The sequence below is a fragment of the Trichechus manatus genome, unplaced genomic scaffold (assembly GCF_000243295.1).
Source record: "Trichechus manatus latirostris isolate Lorelei unplaced genomic scaffold, TriManLat1.0 scaffold00085, whole genome shotgun sequence".
NCBI lineage: Eukaryota > Metazoa > Chordata > Mammalia > Sirenia > Trichechidae > Trichechus > Trichechus manatus.
Genome location: NW_004444021.1, coordinates 5,352,338 through 5,359,570, shown reverse-complemented (window position 1 = coordinate 5,359,570; position 7,233 = coordinate 5,352,338). Strand labels below are relative to the sequence as shown.

The 7,233-nt window shown below is 39.3% G+C and overlaps 1 pseudogene; it reads left to right on the top strand.

Moving 5' to 3' along the window:
- The first annotated feature begins 918 nt into the window (after positions 1 to 918).
- On the top strand, positions 919 to 2,659 carry LOC101346239 (retinal dehydrogenase 1-like; annotated as a pseudogene).
- The last annotated feature ends 4,574 nt before the right edge of the window (positions 2,660 to 7,233 follow it).

Genomic DNA, 7,233 nt, shown 5'->3' with positions numbered 1-7,233 from the left:
ATAAGTACATGCGTGCTCCCTTTCGCTGGTATTTAAAAAAAAAAAAAAGCCTATTTGGGAAAAACCTCTCTCCCTTTTACCTCCTCCCTCCGCGCTCTGCACCAGGAGTCTGCTGGGCCAGAAGTACATCCCAAAAGGCGCCCTGACCCATTCTCTTTGCCTTGGAGAGGGAACAAATAAGCTACTGGCTCCCCTAAGCCAGGAACACAGGGTCAGTGCAGCTCCTTTTCTAGGCACAGGTATCAGGGGTCTGCAGACTCTGAGTGCCTTACACCCCTGTATAGACTTGTGGGGACCCATCTCAACAGCGTTAGTCGTCACTGCCACAGTACAACAGGGCAAACATCTGAAGTTTAACTTCAACTGCTTCAGCTGTGAACTGGCAGATTTGTGACCCTCGAAACAGCCCTGCCGCTTAAGTAGGCACTTTTATCGATCTGCAGCAGGGGCTTGAGGACTGGTGGTATCGCCTAAAGCGTCTAGTCATCTGCTACAGGAGTCCAAGAAAAAGTGGTGCCCTCGAGTCTTTACAGCCAACAGAGTGGGGTACTCATAGTCCGGCTGCAAAACTCACCTACCTACTCACCCTAGAGAATAGGGACAGGCTTTCCTTTCAGACTCTCAGGGGCAGCCGTCAGCCCCCTGCCTGGCTCAGCACGTGATCCCCTACCACAGCCAGAGTCCAGTGCCTGCACCTATCACCCATACCTCTCTAGGACTGGGGGTGAAAGCCTGCACCATACACTTGTGACCGACTGCCTGAACACCCGAGCTGAACCCATACAGGAAAATTTAACGGACTTCTGTGTGCACATACTTAGTTACAGAACTAACTACCTGGCGACAGGACATTAGAGATCCAAAGGTGTCAAAAATCAAACTAGTGCACACGAGCAGCCTATCTGGGCGTATCAAAACAAAACAAGAAGCTAGGTCTCACTAAACAAGGCTGATAGCCTACATGAGCCACAACCTCAACTTCCCTGAGACCAGAAGAACTAGATGATGCCCAGCTACCACCACTGACCGATCTGACTGGAGGCACAATAGATGATCCTGCTTAGAATGGGAGAAAAATGCAGAACAAAACTCAAATTCTTAAAAATGGTAAGACTATCAGAACAAATCACTGAGCCTATCACCTGTATTCCAGGAAGCAGACCAGAAATGTCATCCTCAGCCATGGCAGACTTACCTATCCCACTCACCAATTTGAAAATTCAATACACTAAGATCTTTATAAACAATGAGTGGCATAATTCAGTGAGTGACAAGAAATTTCCCATCTTCAATCCAGCAACTGAGGAAAAACTCAGTGAGGTAGAAGAAGGAGATAAGGCAGATGTTGACAAAACAGTGAAGGCTGCAAGACAAGCTTTTCAGATTGGCTCTCCATGGCATACTATGGATACTTAGGACAGGGGATGACTAATATACAAATTGGCTGATTTAACTGAAAGGGATCGCCTGCTGCTGGCAATACGGGAGTCAATGAATGGTGGAAAACTATTTGCCAATTCGTATCTGATGGATTTAGGAGGCTGCATAAAAACATTACACTACTGTGCAGGCTGTACTGACAAGATCCAGAGCCAAACAATACCAATTGATGGAAGCATTTTTACTTATACAAGACATGAGCCTATTGGTGTATGTGGCCAAATCATTCCTTGGAATTTCCCATGGGTTATGCTCTTTTGGAAGATAAAGTCTGCACTTAGCTGTGGAAACACCGTGGTTGTCAAATCAGCAGAGCAAACTCCTCTCATGGCTCTGTGTGTGGCGTCTTTAATAAAAGAGGTGACGTTTCCTCCAGGAGTGGTGAATATTGGTCCCACCTCAGGAGAGCCATATCTTCCTACACAGATGTTGACAAAGTGGCATTCACAGAATCAACAGAGGTTGGCAAGATGATCAAAGAAGCTGCCAGGAAAAGCAATCTGAAGAGGACAACCCTGGAGCTGGGTGCAAAGAGCCCCCGCATTGTGTTTGCTGATGCTGACTCGGACAATGCAGTTGAATTTGCACACCAGGGATTATTCTACCACCAGGGCCGATGTTGCATAGCTGTATCCAGGCTTTTCGTGAAAGAATCAATTTACGATGAGTTTGTTCGAAGGAATATTGAGCGGGCTAAGAAGTATGTTCTTGGAAATCCGCTGACCCCAGGAGTAAATCAAGGTCTTCAGATTGACAAGGAACAATATGATAAAATCCTTGACCTTAATGAGAGTGAGAAGAAAAAGGGGCCAAACTGGAATGTGGAGGAGGCCCATAGAGGAATAAAGGCTACTTTGTCTAGCCCACAGTTTTCTCTAATGTTACAGATGAGATATGCATTGGCAAAGAGGAGATATTTGGACTAGTTCAGGAAATTATGAAGTTTAAATCTTTCAATGATATGATCAAGAGAGCAAATAACGCTCTCTATGGCTTATCCGTAGGAATCTTTACCAAGGACGTTGATAAAGCTCTAACAGTCTCCTCTGCGATGCAGGCTGGGAAGGTGTGGATGAATTGCAATAGTGTGGTGTCTGCTTAGTGCCCCTTTGGGGGATTCAAGATGTCTGGAAATGGACGAGAACTGGGAGAATATGGCTTTCATGAATATACAGAAGTCAAGAGAGTCACAATGAAAAATTCCCAGAAAAATTCATAAAGAAAACGAGAGTGGAGAGAAGATACTTCAACTGCTAAGCATCTCCTACAGTTGCAAATATATTATATGGATTTTACATCCAAAACTGTTATTTTCTTGATTTTTGTTTAAAAAGAGAATCCCATTAGCATTAATACCATACATAGAAAACATGATATACAGCTTATTCTGAAACAATCATTTGGCTTCTTATATGTGACCCTAATTCCTATCCTAAATAAATAGGATGGATTTGGATGAAAGATCTCTCTAGCTCTGTAACAGTCATAGTAGCTCTTTGTCCAGGATAATCATTTTAGAGAAGGACCTGTTGTCATTTAGCATCTTTTCCTTAACAATCCCTTTAAGTACTTAACATACATGTTAACTGCCTAGTAGGGTGGGGTGCCCTACTCCTAGTAGTTGTGAAATCATCGGTGTCTCTTGAAATGTTTCCTAGAATGTGAGGTCTGTCTGTCAAAAGAAGTAATGCCTGAAATACTTAGCTATAATATGAATATAAACCTCAATAAAAACAGCCTTGAGTGATTAAAAAAAAAAAAAATAGTAAGACTAACTGGACCATCTGAGACCAGCGGACTCTCTGAGGCTATCGCCCTGAGACACTCTTTAAACTTTGAACTAAAACTATCCCCTGAGATCAACTTCTAACAGCAAATCAGTGTGACACACAAAATAAAGGATATCACCTGTTAGATCAGTGATCTAAAAAAAAAAACCTAATATGAGTCCAAAAGGTCAACATTTAATCCAAAGCAAAGATGAGAAGATAAGGGGGCAGGAAAACTAGAGTACATGGAACAACCAGAGCACAATTAACAGGAATGTTACTCAATGTGAAAAATGTAGCTAATGTCATTTATCAATTTGTGTGGAAATTATCAAAGAGGAACCTAACTTGCTGTGTAAACTTTCACCAAAAACACACATAAAATATGATTTTACAAAAATGAGAGCTATTTAGGGATTCTGTATGTATAGCATATGCCTTGGATAAAAGTCACAAGCTGAAAACAAAATAGCGAAGGATCACTGTTGACAGATACTATGCCTTTGAAAATTTCTTTAAAACATATCAAAATTAGCAAACTTACTAAACTATCTTCTGACTCTCTAGTCTTAGAGCTATATATATTTTTTCATTCAAATTTTCCTTTGGAGCATGTGTATATCATGGCAGCTAGGAAGGGTTTGAAATTTTGAATTAATAATTTATGAGCATTCTGTTCTAACTTTCTACCCTCTATCTATTTGTTGGGTTGTTTTAATTTCTTACATGAGTGCTGAGGATTATGTTAAAAGAGGAAAATGAAGAGTATAAAGAATATATAGAGCCAGTGTTGTGGTAGAAAATTTTAAGCATAGTCATTTTAAATTTAGTGTGTTATTGGCATTACTGTAGAGCAATGGAGTGTGATTTCCTTGTGCTGTGTTCCTTACCACTTGGTGAAAGTGTTAGCGTCAGATTAGGAAGACTTAACTGTTTTTTGTGATATTGTTGTTGTTAGGTACCACCAAGTCAGTTCCGACTAATAGCGACCCTGTGTACAACAGAATGAAACACAGGCCGGTCCTTCACCATCCTCACAATCATTGTTATGTTTGAGCCCATTATTGCAGTCACTGTGTCAGTCCATCTCGTTGAGGGTCTTCCTCTCTTTCACTGACCCTCTACTTCACCAAGCATGATGTCCTTCTCCAGGAACTGGTCCCTCCTGATAACATGTTCAAAGTACAGGAGACAAAGTCTTGCCATCCTCGCTTCTAAGGAGCATCCTGGCATTACTTCTTCCAAGACGGATTTGTTTGTTCTTCTCGCAGTCCATTGTATATTCAACATTCTTTACCAATACCATATTTCAAAGGCATAGATTCTTCTCTGCTCTTCCTTATTCATTGTCCGGTTTTCGCATGCATATGAGGCGATTGAAAATACCATAGCTTGAGTCAGGCACACATTAGTCCTCAAAGTGACATCTTTGCTTTTTAACACTTTAAAGAGGTTATTTGCAGCAGACTTGCCCAATGCAATACATCATTTGATTTCTTGACTGCTCCTTCCATGGGCACTGATTATGAATCCAAGTAAAATGAAACCCTTGACAACTTCAATCTTTTCTCCATTTATCGTGATGTTGCTTATTGGTCCAGTTGTGAGGATTTTTGTTTTCTTTATGTTGAGGTGCAATCCATTCTGAAGAATTTAGTCTTTGAACTTTATCAATAAGTGCTTCAAGTCCTCTTCACTTTCAGCAAGCAAGGTCGTGTCATCTGCATATTGCAGGTTGTTGATGAGTCTTCCTCCAAACCTGATGCTGAGTTCTTCTTTATATAGTCCAGTTTATCAGATTATTTGCTCAGCATACAGATTGAATAAGTATGGTGAAAGGATACAACCCTAATGCACAACTTTTCTGATTTTAAACCATGCAGTATCCCCTTGTTCTATTTGAACAACTACCTCTTGGTCTATGTCCAGGTTCCTCATTGAGCGCAATTAAGTGTTCTGGAATTCACATTCTACCCAATGTTATCCATAATTTTCTATAATCTACACAGTCGAATGCTTTTGCATAGTCAATAAAACACAGGAAAACATCTTTCTGGTATTCTCTGCTTTCAGCCAAGATCCATCTGACGTCAGCAATGATATCCCTCATTCCACAGCTTCTTCTGAATCAAACTTGAATTTCTGGCAGTTCCCTGTTGATATACTGCTACCATCATTCTTGAATTATCTTCAGCAAAATTTTACTTGCATGTGATATTAATTATATTGGTTGATAATTTCTACCTTTAGGTGTAGCAAACTCAATATCAAGAACCACAAATGTTCACTTTGGGGTGAGAGCTAATAGTGATCACTTTAATTATCTTTTTCTTCTACATTTTCTTTTTATGAAGCACAAGTCCACATACATGCCAAATCATATCTACACCTATTTCACTAATAGACAAAAAAAAAAAATGCACATAGATAAACATTTCAACTTATAAGTGCCTTAGGTTGATTATATCACAGTCATGTGTTAAAGTTATGTTATTTTAACTACTATTCAGAATTGGCACTGGCAAAACAAAAGATTAGTTTCTTCACATTAAGACCATCTTAATTGCTCTCTTCTTAATTTTAACCTTTACTTTAAATTCTGACCTCCAGTTTGACCCAGGGTCTAATATCTTTACCCTTAACTTATGAATTGGTAGATATTAACTTGTCTAGAAGGATTCCTGGCAGCATATTGTTTAAGCACTCAGCTTCTAACCATAAAGGTCAGCTGTTTGAATCCACCAGTGGCTTTGCAGGAGAAAAGACCTGGCAATCTGCTTCCATAAAGATTACAGCCTAGGAAACCTTATAGAGCAGTTGTACTCTGTCATAGAGGGTTGCTTTTAGAGTCCGCTTGGCAGCACACATCAACAACTTGTTTAGACATCTAGGTTTTAACAGACCACTGTCCAAGACATCATAGACTAGAATGAAGGAGATTTCTTTTCTTTAGCAGTGTATTTAGTGATGGGTGCTGTGATTTAAAAAAAAAATAAAGGTAAATTGCACTGACATGTAGATTAATAATTCGTAATTATTTGCAATCAGATTGATCACATTTTAACTGCAACGGATATAATGTCATTTTTTATGGAAGTGAGTCATTAGGACTTAGAAGTTTGGATTTATTTGTAGTATCCTGATAGGAACATCTGCTGTGAGCCACTTGTAAAATTCATGATGCCACACCAATACTCATATTAGTACATGAGATAATTCATTGTCCTACATATTGTCTGGATCCTTTGTTGAACACTGTCTAAATGGGTTTTTACTGTTGAGTAGTGGTAAAAACAAGTTATTCAATAAAAGAGGAAGATAACTCAGTCCTATTTATGATAATTTTTGTGAATAAGCTAAAAAGAAACCGCTAGGACTCAGAGCTTTTTTTTTTTTTTTTTAGTTCTGTGCATTCATTCATCAAATTATATTTTTCCCAATGTGCCAGAACCTTTCAGCAATAACAGGGAAATACCTCATTGCCAGTGGAGTTGAACAGGCTCTCATCCACATTCCTATTTTATTTCAGCAGATTGGACTTCCCTTACTTCCATTTCTCTTTCTTCTGCCACTAAAGGAGCATGCATGCATGTGCACAGACTTCTTTCTCTCTTATTACTTGCCAGCTGCAGTGCTGAAATGCCAAGTGCCAAAATGTGTTCTTTCAAACAGCGGCAGCATCTGGATCTATGAAACTTTAATCTTGGCTGGTTTCCTTCTTTTTCTTTTTGGCCCTCCTGGCACCTGTGGACGTCCTGTACATACACAATGCCATCAAACCATAGTTGAAAATCTGATCCCTTTAGTATAATGAACAATGATAATTTAGAAGCATATAAAACCACAAACTGCTGGTAATAATAAGTTCAATGAATTGTAGATAAGGGGCAATGAAAACTTCAGTTACAAATTAAGTGAATTTTAAAAAGTTAATATAATCTGGACTCACCTGAATCTTTCATTTTCAAAATTTATTATAAAATTGTGAGCTGGGGTTAAAGGCAGAAACTCAACAGACTTTTGT